Here is a 19,409-nt window from a genome sequence, read left to right as displayed (position 1 = left end):
ATGAATCAAGATGTGAACCCTCAACAGACACGAAATCTGCCGTGGCTTGGTCTGAGACTTCTAAGCTTCCAGAGCTGTGAAAAATATGTTTGTTATTTAAGCCTCCAAGTCTATGATATTTTTGTTATAGCAGCCTGAACTGACCAAGATAGTCATTATCCAAAAGACAGAAAACAATACGTGTTGGCGAAGATATGGAGAAATCGGAATCCTTGTGCGCTGTTGGTGGGGATGTGAGATGGTGCAGCGCTGTGGAGAACAGCACGGCAGTTTCTCACAAAATTCAAATGGAACGGCCATAGGATCCAGACTTCTCATTTCTGACTACACCTCTAAAAGAACTGAAATCAATGTCTCAAAGAACTATTTGCATCCCCACGTTTATTGCAGCATTGTACACAACTGCCAAGAAGTGGAAACAACCCAAGTGTTTATTGTCAGATAAATGGATTAAAATGTAGTGTGTATTTGGAATATTACTTAGCCATAAAAAGAAGGAAATCTTGTCATATGCAGCAACATGAAGTGAAATAAGCCAGGCACGGAGAGACAAGTACTACATGATTCCACTTACATGCCATGTCTAAAGTCCTCAAACTCATTGAAGCAGAAAGTGAAACAGTGGTTGTGAGGGGCTGTGGGAGGAGAAATGGGAAGTTACTGTTAAATGGAATTCAAGTTTCAAGCATACAAGATGAAAAAGTTCTAGAGTTGCTGTACCCAATTATGTCTGTAGTTAACAACACTATACAGTACCCATTTAACATTTTCTTAAGAGGGCAGATCTCATGTTATGTGTTTTTCACCACAATAATCATAATTTTTAAAAGCTTGCCTTGACCTTCACGCATATCAATATGCCCAGAAAAGAGAGAGAGAAACCTGCATATGAAAAAAAAAAAAAAAAAAAGAAAAGCTGTTGATTTCTATCATGTCCATGGATGCACTAGACTCTCCACACAACCCTGCCATTTAGAAGCCCCACCCGTGGTTGCCCAGGCCCCGAGAGGCTTTACAGAAATGCTCTTAGGTGAAACAGCAGGAAGCATCAGCCATCTCAGAAGGAGCTTCTGCTTCCAGGAATGAAGGCTCACCTTCAGAGGTGCTTCCTGTTTTTTCAAACACCTTACCCACCTTCTGCACACCGGCTGCGCGTTCTGCAAAACGTGAGCCCAACAGGAAGCTGCCTGCAAATTCAGGTAGCTGTTCTGACTCTTACTTTCAGAGAAATGCCAGCAAAAGCTGTAGTCATTTGGGGAAGAACAAGTCTGGAAGAGAAATACACAAAGGACTAGCAGCAAGAGGGTAAGATTTTTCTGTGAAAATGCTGTCTGCGAGTTACGTTTTTAAATGAATAGATGGGTTTTCTTTATGTTTTTGGCTCCTGTGGGTGGCATTAGGTGAATTGACTGCAAGTGGGAGATGTTTGTCATTTCTGCATTGTGAGGGAGGGGGAAAAGGAAGGAAGGCTCAGGGGAGAGTAGGAAGGAGGCCCGTATGGGCTGGAATGCCCCGACTGAGCTCAGGGGGAGAATTACTAGAATTTTTCTATTTCAGAAAGCTCATAAGCCTTTCCTAGGATTTCAGAACCACCACCTTGAAATGAACATTACAGTATTAATTAATTAAATTGTGATAGTTCACAGTAAGCTTTGATTGAACTATTCTGGGGAATTTGTTTTTAGCGTGGTTATAGGTGGACTAGTTGGGATGAGAGGGCACTCAGTTTGTAGATGGGTTAGAGAAGTTGTTCAGGGTGATGGGTGCCAAGTTTTAGATAATCTTGGGTAGCAGATTCTTTTTCTTTTTCTCCTTTTATGATGTTTAATATCTTAAAAAAATTTTTTTTTTCCTTGCCCAGCCAGTGTGGCTCTGGTTGAGCGTTGACCCATGCACCAAGAGGTCACAGGTTTGATTCCCGGTCAGGGCACGTGCCCAGGTGTGGGGCTGATCCCCAGTGGGGGGCATGCAGGAGGCAGCCAATCGATGTTCTCTCTCATTTATGTTTCTATCTCTCTTTCCCTCTCCCTTACTCTCTCTCTAATATCAATAAAAGAAAAAAAAATCAATAAAGGAAAAAAGTCTTTAAAAAATTTTTTTTTCTGTTATTGATTTTAGAGAGAGAGAAAGGGAGAGGGAGAGAGATAGAAACATCGATGAGAGAGAACATTGATTGGCTGCCTCCTGCATGCCCCACCCTGGGGATCGGGCTCACAACCTGGGCATGTGTCCTGACTGGGAATTGAACTGGCAACCTCTTGGTGCATGGGTTAATGCTCGACCACTGAGCTACACCTGCTGGACAGATTTTTAATATATATAATTAAATTTAAAATGAATAAAATTGGTAATTTCTGGTAACAATACTTGTTCAGCTCCCAATATGTATTCTTCTATTGCTTTTGTTTTGTTCCATTTTTTCCAATCCATATTGCCAAATTAAATTAAATTGTATAAATGCTTTTGTTCAGCAAATTGACTCCTTGATGCTTTTTTTTTCCCCCTGAAATGAAATTACCATCAATAACCACAAAGACAAACTTCTTTCAGTTAACTGGCAAAAGGGCTGAATGGGAGCATTTTTATCTGCTGGGACTCAGACGAGTGTCTGTAACCTCCACTGGTCAGAACTGGTCCACACATATCCTAAATAAGACCACCCTTTGTAGTGAATTAAAGAAACAAAGCTAAGATCTGTCAACTGCATTTTGCTTATAATAAAGGTGAAAACACCTGAACATCGTATATAACAAACGTAAACTTTCTAATACCTTTTATTTAGGAAAATATGCCTCTAAGTGGTAAAAAAACATAATGATTTTTAACTGTAAAAATCTCTTCTACGCATGAACTTATTCCTCTTCCAGCTGTCTCATGTAGTTTGTGACAGCATCATGTCACTGTGGGTGAGTAGTTATTGAGGATCCCAAAAAGTAAACACTAGAGATTCAAAGAAGTGCTCGTCCTGAGGAACATCACATCCTCTCAGACATACAAACAATACAATAGAAAGATCACCAAATAATGACCAAGATGCTCTGGATTTTAGGCTTGGTTCTGTCCCTAAGTGCTTCTGGATTTCAGTGTTCTCATCAGCAACAGGAGGGACTTGAATTAGGTGTTCTCTGAAACCAATTCTAGTTCAAAACCATATTGAATTTTTGGTCTTAAGAAAACCTGGAATAAAAGACAGCCCGTGCTAAGTGTCAGATGAGTTGCTGTCATGGTTGTGAGGAGAAAGACATTGTACGGGGCCAGAACAACTGGGAATGACTCCGTGGGGCTGAGAAATGGGCTGGGTCTAAAAAATGGAAGTTTGCAGGCTCCCTCAGCAGACCAGAAGATGCTCAAATATGGCCAGATTCAAGCAGATCTCAGATGCACATCTGAGTGCTAGAGAAAATCCTATTACTTTCTACCTTAACATGCAAGGATAATGATAGTCCCTTGTGGAAAGTTTCAGTAGCTAAAACAGATGATCCAATAGACAGAATCCTGAGAAGAAAGCCACCAAGATGGGCTGGATTTTAAACCCAGAGCTCTCTCGCTCTCTCTTTTTTAATTTTATTTTTCAATTACAGTTGATATTCAATATTATTTTGTATTAGTTTCAGGTGTACAGCATAATGGTTAGACAGTTATGTAATTTACAAAGTGATCCCCCAGGTAAATATAGTACTCACCTCACCTGGCACTATACATCATTATTACAATTTTATCGACTATATTTCCTAGGTTGTGCTTTATATCCCACTGACTGTTTTGTAACTACCAATCTGTACTTCTAAATCCCTTCACATTTTTCATCCATCCCCTCAAACCCCCTCCCATCTGGCAACCATCAGTCTGTTCTCTGTATCTATAAATCTGTTTCTATTTTGTTTGTTTATTTTGTTCTTTAGAGTTCACATATAAGTGAAATCATATGGCATTTGTCTTTCTCTGTCTGACTTATTTCACTTAGCATAATACCATCTAGGTTCATCTATGCTGTCACAAAAAGATTCCTTTTTTTTTTTTTTTATGGTCTAATAGAACTCCATTGTATATATGCACTACATCTTCTTTATCCAATCAGTTCTCTTTCAAATCATTTAGTGTCCCTTAAGGAAGTTCAGAAAGTAAGTCTTCTTAAAATAAAACAATACAAAATCATAGGATAACAAGACATTGGCTCTAGGCAATGGAGCGAATCACTAAGGACGAAATAACACTATCCACCACCTAAGAAAGTTGTAACTTCCTACTTGCAAGTATGTCTACATGACTCCTGCCCCTTACTCTTCGACCCCATTTTGTTCTTCAGTCAGTCAGTTCGTTTATGATCTCTCTTGCCTCCAGGCCAACTCATTCCCCCAGTGACCATCTACTTCTAGTATCAGCTACCTAGACCTTATATTTATTTTTTTCATCTGTCACATTCTTTGCCATCCAATAATCCCATTATTTGCTCTCCCCAATTCTACCCTTGAGTACTGAAGTAGAAAATCAAAACTGTGCTGTGTGTCCCCTATAAATTTATTTTTTAAAACTTCAAGTGGACTATTATTGCTATTCAACCATTACTTTAAATTCCTTTATAATCACATCTATAAATTTTCACCACCACTCATTTTCTTCATCTTCAAATTCTTATTGCTTTACCTTTTACACTTTGAGGATATCCTACATTCTGTATTATTGAGGATTTTGATATTATTAGCTGATATACATCCCCTGACTTTATTATTTTATCACAAATTTATGCTGCATTTTTACCCAAGTATCTACTTAGCTAACATTTAAAGGGTGTTTATTAAGAGCCGGGCCTTTACACATATGCTGTCACTTAGTCTTTTTCTTTTTATCTTCACCCGAGGACATTTTTGCATTTATCTTCAGATAGAGCAAGAGGGAGAGAGGGAGGAAGAGAGCAAGAGAAACATCAATGTGAGAGAGACACATTGATTGGTTTCCACCCACACAACCCCAACAGGGGCCAGGGACAAACTGCAATCGAGGTCGGTGCCTGTAGCAGGAACCAAACCTGGGACATCCTGGTCCGTAGGTGGATGATCTAACCACTGAGCCAAACTGGCCAGGGCTGTCACTTAATCTTTTTAACAATTTTGTTGGGTAAATATTATCACCCTATTTTATAGATGAGTAAGATGTGTGCCCAAGATCACTCAGCTAAAATAAACAAAGCCACGATTTAAGTTTGGGTTCTCTGCGAACAGAGCCTGCATTCTATTTTCTGACCCTGAGGGGTGGTTGGGGAAGGAGTGTGTGGTTGGGTGGGGGAGGGGGGGTGTTGAACATAAACATGTACGTATCTCACATCCAAGACCAATCTGTCCCTTCTACCTCTTCCTTCTATCCCATCTCATTCACCTACTCTAAAACTTTTCGAACCACCCTAAAACTTAGTGGCTTAAAACAACAATCGTATATAACTGTTCACAAGTGTAAAGGTAAGTGGATGTTTCTGCTCATGCGGGCCAGTTTGGGCTAATTTCAGCTGTACTCACTCACACCTCAATGGCCGCTGGAGGCTTGTCTGAGACTGGGTGGTCTCGAATGGCCTTACTCACATGTCTGGAAATTGGCCTGATATCAGTTGGGGTAACAAAGTGGCTAGGCCAGGTGTCACTCATCATCCAGAGGCCTGTTCGCACATTAATGATCATAGCACCTCCTAAGGGTCACAAAAGAACAAGCACTTTACAAGTTGCTTTTTGCATCACATGTGTTACCGTCCTATTGGTCAAGCAAAGTCACTGTCAGGCCCCGAGTCACACAGGGAAGTAAACAAAAGGGGAACACAACTACAAAAGCCTGCCGACTTTGATGCCTTAATTATATACCACCCTTCTCTTTAATCCCCTCCCCCCATCCATCGACTCGGTCCCCTTTACCTAGGTTGGTGCAGTCTACGCTGTTCTAGAAAACCTCCCTTCGATCCCATTGTCCCTGAGGTATTATGTAGCTGAGCCCAAGAGTGTCAGGGATTAACTCCATGGCCTAAATTCTCTGAATTAACTTTCATGAAGAAAACAGTGATTATTAAAGAATGACCAAAGTGGTTTAAAAATGTGCAGCCACCAGGACAATGATCAAGAACTTAGAAACACAAAATGCTTTTTCTCAGAGGGGAATATTGTTAGAAATGTTGGCATATGGTGATACTAAGAAAGTAGACTGACTTTTTGGTGGCTATGTTTCTGTTTGTAAAGCACTACAATGTATCTTCTTATTCCCTGAGCCTGCGGTCCTGCCCTTGTGCACCAGGGTTCCAGAATCTCTCTCCCGAGCCTTAGCAAGGATGCAGGACATTTGATCTTGACATTTCATCATCATTGATATCTCACTATATTAAAAAACAAAACAACAGCACCTTCATTTTTCTCTGACTCTCCCTAAGCTCTGTTGGACGGCATACATACTTTTAGCTTTACAAGATGCTACATAACTGCTCGGTGCCTCCCCAGCACTGTGTGACAGTTTCCTCTTCTCCACATCCTCGTCCACACTCAGTATTTTAAGTATGTTCAATATGATAGGTGTAAAACAGCACATGATATTTCAGTTTGCATGTCCATGCTGTAAAAACAATGCTCCACTGCACAGAAGACTAACGGGAAGTTTTTCTCTTACTTCTCTTGCTACATCCCCAATCTAATTTATTTTGGGACTAATCTATTTCCTTTTTGTTTACGATCTTTTGCCTGACAAATTAGTCACATTTTTTCCTCTGGGTAAATATATCTCAAAGCAGGTGTTTACGTCTCTTGGTAACAGAGAAAAGGTAAATTATTTGCATATGAAGAAGTAATATCAATGTGCCAATTTTATTTAATTTTATTTATTTATTTTTATTTGTTTACTTTAAGGTTCGTGCCCTTGGCTGAAATCAAACCCAGGTCTCATAGGGTCTCGGGTGGACGCTCTAACCACTGAACAAACCAGCCAGGTCTCAATGTGCCAATTTTAATGTTCAGAAAGTATCTTTTTTTTTTTTTTAATCCTCACCAGAGAATATTTTTCCTTTCATTTTCAGATAGAGTGGGAAGACAGGAGGGAGAGAAAGAGACAGAGAGAAATACTGATATGAGAGAGACATATCATTTGGTTGCCTCCCACACGACCCCAGCCAGGGCCAGGGACCTAACCACAACCAAGGTACATGACCAAAATCAAACCCATGACTCTTTGGTCTGAGGGCTGATGTTCTAACTGCTGAGCCAAACCAGCCAGGGCCAGAAAGTATCTCTTGATCTTCAATTTTCTTTCCCTTTAGTCCTCCCATCAGTTGATAAGCAACACAAGCAGCCAAAATGCCGCCTGTAAGGTTGTTTTTGTGATTTTTACAGCTTGGCTTAGGAAACTGAAGTCGCTGAAAATCTGATGAAGATGGCCTCTGGTCACTTCCCTGCCCTTGCACTGGAGCAGGATTTCAGGCACGAGCATCTAGGTTCTGGGTCCTTGTACCAAAAAGAAAAAGAATTTCTTTTTCTTTGTGTTTTAATTTCAGGATTTTATTGGGCAGATGAAGGTAGCTTCATTTCTTTAGAAAATCTCTTCTTTCTCTATGCAGTTCATGATGTACTTTACTCTCTTATTCAGACAGGAATTGGAAGAGCAAATCAGAGCAAAAGCATCAAAATATCCAGTAATGTCAGATCATTAAATACAACACTATATAGTTATACAATAGACATTATAAAGCCTTTTAAATGTCACTGAGAATCTCAAGTTATCTAAACAATGTTCATGAAATAAAATTCAGTCACTGGAAATTATATATATATATATATATATATATATATATATATATATAGATAGATATATAGATATAGATATATAGTTTCTGTCTTGCTATCTATCCATCCATCTATTTATTTAAACAAAGGAAATATACCAAATTATTAACAGTGGTTACTTTTGAGTAGAGAGATTATTAATTAGCAAACATTTAAAAATGTATTTCTGATTTTCAATAGTTCTACCATACATATTATTTTTATAATCTAAAATGATTATAAAAGTAATTATTACTAGAAAAGACATGACCAAAGTTCTAGAATAAGTTGGTCTTATACTATAGAAGCTTTGATGAAGAAATTTAATATATACAATTATTTCCCTTTTTGATTTCTTGAGTTTGAGAAAATATAAATAGAATAGTAACTTTCTAGATACATCTTGTAAACATACATTCAGTAAATTTAGACAGTCACAGGCAAGTTTGGTAGCCTGTTGGGTCTATTTGCATGGAGGACAGAGGGTCTTGGTAATGAAAGGTTATTATTTTCTTGAGGTTGATGGTGTCTTCCCCATCCACTGGATATTTCAACCTCCCAAGCATGGGAAGGCATCCAGTTAATGAAGGCACTCAATGTTACAGAAGAGTTGAAGGTGTTCTTGGGGCTACAGAAGAACTCAGTTACACCTTCATACAGTGACAACAAGCTTCCTACTCCTCCTTAAAAGAAGAGCCATGGCCCTCAGGAGAGGAAGCTATGAAAGAGAATGAATGAAATGAATGCTTTATTAACTAACCAGTGTTGGTACAAAGCAAACAGGTCACAAGGCACCCAGTTTCATTGGTGTCCATCAAAGCATTACTACGTCCATCTGTGAGCCTGATAAGGAAGAAAAAGAGTACATGGGTGATGCAATGGGGATCTCTTCCCCTTCTTGAGTTCCTGTTACTTCTATTATAATTATAAATTAATCGCTTGAATAAACAAATTTACAGATGTTTTTGAATATGACGCCTTATCCTAGCTTGTTAAAAATTCCTAAATACAATTTCCTAAGACCAGGGGGAAATTTGAGAGTTTTCAAGGCAATTGAGCACCTGTTTATGAAATGGTCACACCATGTGTCCGTCACTATAGTAGATATTGTGGAGGCTAAAGAGATAAGACACTGTCTCTGAAGAAAGCTCTATGGATCTTATGTGAGAGATGATAGTAGACACACGTAGCACACAAAGAATATGACATATTCCAGGAGGTGAAGTAGGATGAAATATGGGTGGAGAAAGTGTTCTATTGCGATTTTAGAATATAAACTCTGAATTTAGCTACCCTGAAAATCTATTCTGTTTCTTTTAATACTGGATGCATCTAAGACACCTTGGGCAAGTTACTTATTGTCTGTATGCCTCAGTTTCTTCATCTGTAAAATGGTGAAATTAAATCGGCTTCATAAAGTAATTTGTATATAATATGCTTAGAAGAGTGTCTAACACGTAGATGGAGCTCAATAAACAACAGCTCTTGTCTCTGCCAAATGTCAAGAGAAATGGTCCAGAGAATACATCTGATCCTTGTAAAATATCGATTGCCAGAGTTGTAGCAGGCATTTGACAGGAAGTGATGCCCTTTAGAAGTGGCGTGGTCAGATTTCAAAGAACATTTTCAGGGTTGTATTTTCTAAAAGGCTGGGAATTACTCATCCCAACAACAACTGTAAATCATTCTCTTCTGGAAAAGAAAATAAGTGGAAAGAAAAAACTATATCAGTTGATTATTTTCTTTAAAAGAAATCTTACGTCATTAACATGAGGTTTTTCTGGAGAGTTTGAAAAGTTCATGACAGCCCAGGACTCATGATGGTGACAATTCTGAGGATATAGGAAAATCATTTCCCATGCAGGGAAGAAGAAATATAATAAGAGAAGATAAGAGTATGCCATGAAAATAAATTTTTAAAAAAATTGAAAGGGTAAGAAAAAAATATTCACTTATTCACTCAGTCAACAAACATATATTAATTAAATGCCTACTATGTGAGGCTTGGTACAAGAATCTAGGATCTCAAATTACATAATATAGTCTGTACCCTCAAGAGTTTAAAAGGCAGGCAATGATTAAGTGATTAGAATGCATTGTGATAAAGGGTAGAACAAGGCACTACAGAAGGCACGGAAGGGGTCCATAAGGCAGGTCAGGGAAGGCATCCTGGAGGAGGCACGGTCTGAATGCCATGCACAAGGATGATGTACTGCAGGTACGTCACTGTGGCTAAATTGCCAGTGTGGACAAGTGTGGGGTGGAGCTGAGTCTGAACGGTGTGGACAAGAGTGGGGTGGAGCTGAGCCCACACGGTGTGGACAAGTGTGGGGTGGAGCTGAGCCTGATCGGTGTGGAGAAGCGTGGGGTGGAGCTGAGCACAGACGGTGTGGAGAAGCGTGGGGTGGAGCTGAGTGCGGACGGTGTGGAGAAGCGTGGGGTGGAGCTGAGCCTGGACGGTGTGGAGAAGCGTGGGGTGGAGCTGAGCCCGGACGGTGTGGAGAAGCGTGGGGTGGAGCTGAGCCTGGACGGTGTGGAGAAGCGTGGGGTGGAGCTGAGCCTGGACGGTGTGGAGAAGCGTGGGGTGGAGCTGAGCGCGGACGGTGTGGAGAAGCGTGGGGTGGAGCTGAGTGCGGACGGTGTGGAGAAGCGTGGGGTGGAGCTGAGCCTGATCGGTGTGGAGAAGCGTGGGGTGGAGCTGAGCCTGGACGGTGTGGAGAAGCGTGGGGTGGAGCTGAGCCCACACGGTGTGGACAAGTGTGGGGTGGAGCTGAGCGCGGACGGTGTGGAGAAGCGTGGGGTGGAGCTGAGCCTGGACGGTGTGGAGAAGCGTGGGGTGGAGCTGAGCCCACACGGTGTGGACAAGTGTGGGGTGGAGCTGAGCCCGCACGGTGTGGAGAAGCGTGGGGTGGAGCTGAGCCTGGACGGTGTGGAGAAGCGTGGGGTGGAGCTGAGCCTGGACGGTGTGGAGAAGCGTGGGGTGGAGCTGAGCCTGGACCATGTGGAGAAGCGTGGGGTGGAGCTGAGCGCGCACAGTAAAGCAGAGGACACGTGGAGAAGTTCTGCCATTGTTCTGAGACCAACATGAATTTTTTAGAAGATTTAAGGAAATGAACGACAGTTAACTATTTTTGAAAGATCATACCGCTGGATCCCTACGCCCCTTCACTCGGCCCCTCCCGCAGCCGTCGGCCGCTCTGTCTGAGTCTGTCTCTATGTTGCTTGTTAGTTCATCTTGTTTGGTAGATCCCACATATGACTGAGATCATCTGGTACTTGTCTTTCTCTTATGGACACAGACATCAGTGTGGCGATTGCCTGGGGGAGGTGGTGTGAAGGGGGGGAGGGTATGGGGGATACATGGTGATGGACGGAGACTTGACTTGAGGTGGTGAACACAGTACACTGTACAGATGATGTGTTGTAGAACTGTGCACCTGAAACCTGTAAAATTGTGTTAACCAGTGTTATCCTAATAAATTCAATAAGAAGGGGGAAAAGGAAAGATTATAGTGGCTGCACTCTTGCAACAATATGAAAAGTAGACCAGGACTGAGCTTTTCCAAATTTTATAGCTTTCTATGTAGATTCCTGTGTCCATAAAGTGAGGTGCAACTCAGTCTCTTACATCTGTCTGGTTCGCTGATCCACCCCAGTGCTATTTACTACCCACCCAGTAGTCCTCCTCACACTGCCCCTCGGTTCCCTACAATTAATGCGGCTGCCACAGTAGACAAAGAAAAGGAGGGTGAGGAATGAACTTGATCTTTCTCTCTTTTCCAAATGGAAACTAATAGACATGCCCAGGGAGTCTACGCCTTGAAAAACTATTATTCACTGGTTAATCCCACAGGATCTTGATTTAAAAGCCAGTCTTGGCCCTGGCTGGTTATGCACAGTGGTTGGAGCATTGGCCCAAGGACCAAAGAGTCTCGGGTTCCATTCCAGTCCAGGGCATGGACTTTGGTTGCTGTTCATTGCCCAGCCCTGGTTGGGGTGGTATGGGAGGTGACCAATTGATGTGTCTCTCTCACATCAATGTTTCTCTCTCTCTCTCTCTCTCTCCCTCCCTCCCTCCCACTCTATCTGAAAATCAATGGAAAAATACCTTCGGGTGAGGATTAAAATAAAAAGCCAGTTTTGCCTAGTGCTCTCTCTGTGACCTTGAGCAAATTTGTCAGTATCTCTGTCCTCAATGTCTTTAAGATGGGAATAAATTATGTCTGTCTTGTATTAGTCAGAATTGGCTAACTACTATAACAAATAAACCAAATCCCAAAGACTTGAGACAACAAAAATTTATTTCTGGTTCAAGTCAAGAAATGGTATTAAGTAAAATGATAAAATTAGTTAAAGGTAGCAAGAAGAAAATGTTACATACAGAAATTGTTTTTCATATATGCATATAATAACTAGTTGGAAGACATAATAAAGAAAAATGTTCACTTACAATGATAACAGAGAAGAGCAAACACTTCAGAATAAACCTGAAAGAAAAGGTGTCAAACTGTAAGAAGAAAACATTCCCGAAAGCTATAAAACAAGACTTGAACAAATGGAAGAACACTCCCAGTTTGGGTAGCATGACGTAGTATAAATTGACTCTCTGTAAGTTAATGTAAAACTTAACACAATCCAAATGAAAACATGAATAAGCTTTTTTTTATGGAGGTGAACAAGGTGATACTAAAAGTCACGTGGAATATTCACTTCGGCAGCACTGACACTGAAATTGAAATGACACAGAGAAGATTAGCATGGCCCCTTGTGCAAGGATGGCACTCAAATTCAAGAAGAAATCACATGGGAAAGCAGACATGCAAGAATAGACAGCAGTACACTGAAAAGGAAAGACTAGGAAAAAGGACTAGCTCTAACACACGTATACTATGAAGTCTTCATAAATAAATCAGTGTGGTACTGGTACATGAATAAACAGACAGAATAGATGAGAAAGCCTAGAAACAGACTTAAGTACAAGTGGAAATTTAGTATATGATAAATTTAGTCATTTGTGACATCACTGTAATTTTAATCAGATGGTTCTGGGACAGCAGGATAGCCATGTGGAATAAAGTAAATTTAGATCATACCTCACACCATACATAAATTCCAAATGGAACAGGGATTTATATGTAAAAAATGATGGAGGTGGGGGAAGAATACTAGAATAAAACATTGGTGATTTCCTCTTTAACTTTGATATAGAAAAAGATTTTCTAACTGGCTATATAAAAATAGACGTTTTCTGCATGGAAAAAAACATTAAAGACAACTGAAAAACTTTGAAAAAATGTTTGCATCATAGATCTAACTGTAAAGTACTACTATTGCTAGTATATAAATATTTTTTTAATTGAGAAGATAATTTTTAAAATTCATTAAAATGAAGGAAAAGACACAAGCAGACAATTCGCAAGAGATATAAAAGTGACCTTTAAAGACAGGAAAATATATTTAATCTCAATCATGATTAGAAAAATGAAAATTAAAGACTATACCAGGATAATATCAAAGGACAATTTAAAAAGTATGATAACACATTCTGTAAAGAAACAGGCACTCTCACACATTGTTATTAAGAATGCAAACTGGTACAAGCTTTTTGGAGGAAAATTTGGCAAAGTCTAAGAAAACTACATATACACTTACCTTTTAACTTATCAATTCCACTTGTAGGAATTTACCCAGAAGATACACCTCCAATAATACAAAAATCCAGGGTTATTGATTACAGCATTGTTAGTTGCTGTAAAATATTGGAAACAATGAAGATGTCTACACATAGGAGAGTGGTTAAGTAAGGTATATACATTTACACAGCTGTAAGCAGAAAAAAATTAGAAGAGGATTTCTATGAACTAATATGGATCATCATTATTATTTTTTTTTAATGTGCAAAAATATATCTACTACTTTTCACCTTTTATGAAAGAAAGAAAAATAAATAAAATATACATGTATCTGCTTGTTTGTGCCAAAAGAAACACAGAAAGTTCAACCAGAAATGAATCAGACTGCGTTTCCATGCGGGGATAAGGAGGAGAGGTGCGGGGGCGGGGAAAGTATAATTAGAACAGTTCTGAGTGTAACTCTTTGTACCTTCTGACTTTTAGAAACTATGATAATGTTTTATAGATCAAAAATATAAATAAGTGACCCAAATCAAGCAGGATAAGAGGATAACCCAAACAGTAACAGATGAGTCTAATTCTATTACAAACTACACTGAAGGGGGTGGGGAAGAAGAAACAAAACACAAAACAAAACAAAATAAGTTTGAAATACAGTAGTTCAACTCTATGCTCTAAAGATCAAAAGAAATGTACACAAACACTGTATACCAGTTAGTAAGTTCCTCCAGTCCCCTAGGGTGGCATGGGTTAGTAATTTTAAAACTAGTTCATGTACATTTTTGGGTTGTGCAAATAAGTAAATCAATGAGTAATGAGAAGTAGATTCCTTACTATCAGAGAAGGAAGTTACAAATAAGGAAAAGAGGAAGGCTAAAATGAATATTGTGACATTTGATTGAAATGAAATGAACTCACAGTGAGAGAGAGAGAGGAGATAGATGATAGAAATTTAGATTATGTGTATGTGTACATCTTTATATATACATAATTTTAGTTTCAGCTTTGTTTGCTTACAGAGCCTAGAAGTAAGGACAGCAGTACCAATCAACTAGCACCCAGATTTTGGTTTCTAGATGCCTTTCACTAATAAAACAAACCAGGGCTTCTTGGAGAAGTGAGTGATCCCAGGGCTGGGGTAGGGGAAGTATGAGATTAGCCTAGAACATCTTATGGTACAAGAACAAAATAAGAAGTGCTCAGAAAAAAAGACAAACAATGATGGATAGACACGTGTTGAAAGGACATGGAAGTCAATTAGAAGAGGTTCCCAATGGTCAAATCTGGGTTATTTTGAAAAACAAAGTAAATGATGATAGTATTAGATTATAAATACAGAATAAAATAAATGTCCACAACTTCATACCAATATTCATAAATAATTGAATAGCCAATAAATGGAAGAGAAGGAAAAGATCTTGACTTCACAGTAGAATTAGAATTAATTGCTGATTCATGGGCCAATATAGCATAAGAAATAGGATATTTACATAATCCTAAAGTATCTCTCTATAAAATACAAATTAAATACACAGGAAAAAATAGTTACTTTAGAGTGGAGAAATCCAGCAGACACTACTTTAATCAAGTGATCAAAGTTAACATTTCCAATAATAAGATATTAATTTCTTGGACTCCCTGATATGATGATATACTAAGAAACTTACAATATTGCTTCTGTGATATTCTTACCATCTATGTATAATATTAATATAACCACCATGAATTTGATCACAGTCTGGATCCTGGACCATAAAATAGGCATTAATGGGACAATTGGCAAAAGTTGAATAATGTCTATAGATTAGTTAATAGTATAATACCAATATTAATTTCCTGATATTGAAAATTATAGTTAAGTAAGATGTTAATATTTGGGGACATTGGGTAAGGGGCATATGGCAATTTTACATTATATTTTTTCCAAGGTTTGCAATTTTAGGTTAGTCGAAAATTATTTCAAAGTAAAAAGTTTAAAAATTAAAAAATATTAAAAAGAAAGGAAAGGCATTTAAAAATCTTGCCATGTAGAGTTAATAAGTTTTGTTTTAAAAGGGACAACTTAACATTATCTCAAAATAAAAAAATATATTTCTTCTCAAATGTTAAATATATTTTTTTGTATAAAAAGCTATAAAAACATACATGAAAGATGTATTTTTTTTAATATAAATTCTTCCCAGATCAATGTGTTTCCTCTCTCTGAGCCATTATTTTAATTTTCCAACTATTGCTCATGTCTTCACAGGATATGATCCAGGCAATGATGTAATATTTCTGTAAATTAACTCCTAGAGATCATTTTACCCCAGTGAGTATTGAGCGTCTTACAATCTAGTTTTATGTGTCTATTGCTCTAGGCAACAGATTTCAGGGAATTCCATTTCTACCCAAGCTATTAGATGTCATTTAGCAGCACAGAAGATGTGGCCCACACAGAACAAGTACTCATGTGCAGTTGGGGAGTTTTCTTCCGAATCTTGTAAAGGAAGGTGGAGAAATGGAGAACACTTCTGCCAAGCACAAGACTTTCCTGGTCTACAACTGCTTCACGTTCTCAGCATCAAATAAACTATGTTGAAGCACTTTATTTCCTGAAAATATGCTTACTTACAATAAGTAGCTAATTATAATGAATGCTGTATTTTTAAATTCTGTTTTAATGAAATGTGTTTCTTTGGGGAATTAAGATGAAAATACAGCAAGTCCCCTGAATTTGCCACCAGAGGGCACAAGACATTGAGAAATACAGCAAACAAAGCCCTCTTGCTTCTGAGTTTCTCAGATTGCAGAGTTCGAAATTTCTAGGTAACTATTTCCAGAAATGAACTCACTTGGAAGACAAATAAGATACGTGCAAATGAAGATAAATAAGAAGACGTTAGGAGGGAAACACTATCATTTTTTATAAGAATGAAATCCTCAACGATGTTCTTAAGAGTGCTCATCTACATACATCTATTAGTTATTGATTTAGGTTAAACATTGAAATAGGTTGGCAGTGATAAATGGTGATGTTTCCTCACCTTGAGATGTTTGAGAAAAATATTGACTGATTAATGCAATTGTGTCTAGAACATAAGGAATGAGCTAGTTCAATTAGAATCAATGAAGCCAAGGTGTTGAGTTCAATCTGGGTATGGATCAGTGAACATCTCTCTAAATCAAGGCTACTCCCTCACTCTAACCAGCCAGTGCACACCGCGGGTCATGGGGGAATGGTGAGAGAGTGTACATGCACAGCATCAATCTCGCTCCACACTGGAGAAGTGAATCAAAGTGCACTTCTACTGACGTTGGGTCGATGAGATGTCCTCACAGATGGATGATCTTTTGACCTTGAGATTAGAAATTAGAATAAAATAAGTCATACTTTTCCTATTGATATTTCCTCAACTAATCCTTTCTCATTTCTATTTTCTTTCTCACCTAAACCCCAACCCTTATTTTGTTCTTTGATACGGTACATATATAGAAGAGGTCGTGAATTACTGATTTTAAATAGTTTTTAAAGTATTTAAATCCTGCCAGTACCTTTGCTGAAACAGCTTGAATGGGCAGGTGATATTAGGCTTGGACTGGAATGCAACTGGTCTCTTCCCATCCTCTGCATCAGATGGTACCTTACCCATTATATTGCGTTCATTTCTTCCTCATTGAATAGAAACCCTTGGTGCTATTTGCAGAGATGAGGAATTTTGAAAGAAACTGGGCATATTAGGTGGAATCAATATGATGTTTCTATATCCAAAACAGTCCTCGTTGGTTTGAGGATGATCATGGGCAATACTGCATTTGTACAGCTGGACATACAAGTGCACCACATGTTTTTTTCATGCTGCTTCCAAGTCTCTCTAGACAGGTGAAAGTAAACTACAGAGCTGCACCATCTTGACAATTCAGACAAAATACCACGTAAATATAAGGGCTTGGGGTTGGGAGGAGGGTGTGCATTATTTAGAATGTTTATTTACATTATTTTCATATGTTTTGGATGACTGCAATGTTTCTTTTTTACCCTTTCAGAATAAACCCAGAAATAATTTTATTATATAGGATGTTCTGCATTGTCTTAAAATTATTAAAGTCTTAATATAGCTCATTGTTTTATTCTACTTCCTCATCTCCAGCTTTTTAATCAGTCATTATGTGGTTTAGTTTTCCCCTTTAGGTATGGCTGGTGTTGAGTCCCAGTTGTGTCTACTTGATAGGTGAACAATCATCATTGAATCTGCCAACTCTGACTGTTCATATTGCTGTGATTCCTTTGGAAGCAAAATTCCTCTTTAAAGGAATTGAGTGGGTTTCAGAAGCAAAATTTTCCTACATCACATTTTGACCCACCCGGGATCTGCTGGATATTGGCCCATAGAAGTTGACGCCATTCTTTTGCATTGAGCCTCAGTTTTCCCCTCTCGGTGCTGGAACTCTGGGAGGAAAGGGCCATATTGGAAATGACAGGGAAAAAAGACCACACCCTGAGCTTCGCAGAGTCCCCTTTCCCGCCCCTGTCACCCCTTTGTGAGTCCACCGAGGGATTCCCATCACATTCTCCCCTTCCTGAATTCAGGTCAGATGGATCTCCTCCTTTCCCAAACTTGAATGTCTCCGTTGTTCTGATGCTCACAGAATTATACTGTTTGGGGGATTACTTGAGGTTATGTTCGTTTCCAGGCTTTGATGACTTCTGAGAACAGGAGGCTGGGTCACGCTGGAAAATGTCCTGCCCTGGGGATACATTTGAGACGGAGGTCACACCTCTCACATCCGAGTAAGCTTGGATAAGTCCCTTAGGTAGCATGGGTGGAAACTTCACATTTCACAGTACTTAGATATATGAAGAAAATGCAGCTTCTTTATTTTTTATAATGGATTTACTCTTCCTCATAAACATCCACCTCACTAGATACCAGGCGGTGGAAACATTCTTTTAAATCTGTCAATATTAGGTATTAAGTCTCTTCCATGATGCATTTTCTTTTGGACAAATGCTGAATCTTTCCAGCTTCCTCTCTCTTCTCCTGCTCTTTCCAAAGATGGGGGAGACTTGGTCTGGTGTGCTTGCACGACTGTGAGGGCGAGGCATGCCACCGTCCCCTGCATCCTGGGTGAATGGTCTGCTCCGCTCCCACCTGCTGTGTCATGAATCCACATGGGTCTCGGGGCATTTTGCTGGCACACACTCTGGTCCTAACCACTTGCCTCTGGTCTGCCTTCCCACATTGCAGCCTCTGTGTGCATCCTCGGGACTGCCAGTTCTCCGGTCTTCCAAGCACCAACACGGGCCTGCATTGAGGCCGAACCCCTCGGAGTCAGAGCTCCGCCTCACTCGCCTGCGCCCTTGCCAAGGCCACCGCTGCTCCACCGCCTCACGTGTTGATGAAGAGCCTCCCAAATGGCCCTTTCCTCCCAGAGTTCCAGCACTGCTAGGAAGAACTGAGCTCTTTGAACTTCCGCAGCGGGGCATATGAACGGAAAACCTACTTCTCTAACGGTCCTGCCTTTCTCCTTTTGCAGCCCACTGGCACAGCAGCGTAAGCATCCCGCTTCTTCGTAAAACCTATAGGGATTTCTTTTTATATCTATTTTATATGTCTTTTCTTTATGTCCTTTCTGAGGTGATGCTTTGTAGTCTCTTTCCCTGAAGACACAGAGTGGACAGGTTGCAGAGAGAAAATTTATACTTTCCAATGTTAAAGTAACTTTTAATAATCAAGAAAAGAAATGTATACTGTCTCGGGCCAGTTAAGGTTGCAGATTCCAGGTAACTGATCAGTTTCTTAATTCTCAGTCAGGACCTGGGTCCTGGATGAAATTTGCAGAGTGATTCAAACTTAATCCAATGACCATCTTTCTGCGTTCCTAACCTCCCTCCCTCTTTTTAAAGTCACAGGCACTTATGTCGATGGGTCTTTTTAAGCCCACACCTTTCACACAGTTTGTTTTCTGGCAATCTGGCTTGTGTTTCTGAAATGACACATTCTTAAAGGTTTAC

The 19,409-nt window shown here is 39.5% G+C and overlaps 1 non-coding gene across 1 annotated transcript; it reads left to right on the top strand.

Annotated features, from left to right (window-relative positions):
* The first annotated feature begins 12,485 nt into the window (after positions 1-12,485).
* LOC118624830 lies at positions 12,486-12,591 on the top strand. The gene has a single exon (XR_004958495.1). It is a non-coding gene; the product is annotated as a U6 spliceosomal RNA (small nuclear RNA).
* The last annotated feature ends 6,818 nt before the right edge of the window (positions 12,592-19,409 follow it).

The sequence above is a fragment of the Molossus molossus genome, unplaced genomic scaffold (genome assembly GCF_014108415.1).
Source record: "Molossus molossus isolate mMolMol1 unplaced genomic scaffold, mMolMol1.p scaffold_m16_p_10, whole genome shotgun sequence".
Lineage (NCBI taxonomy): Eukaryota > Metazoa > Chordata > Mammalia > Chiroptera > Molossidae > Molossus > Molossus molossus.
Note: the sequence above shows the minus strand (reverse complement) of the source record. Positions and strands in the feature narration are given on the sequence as shown.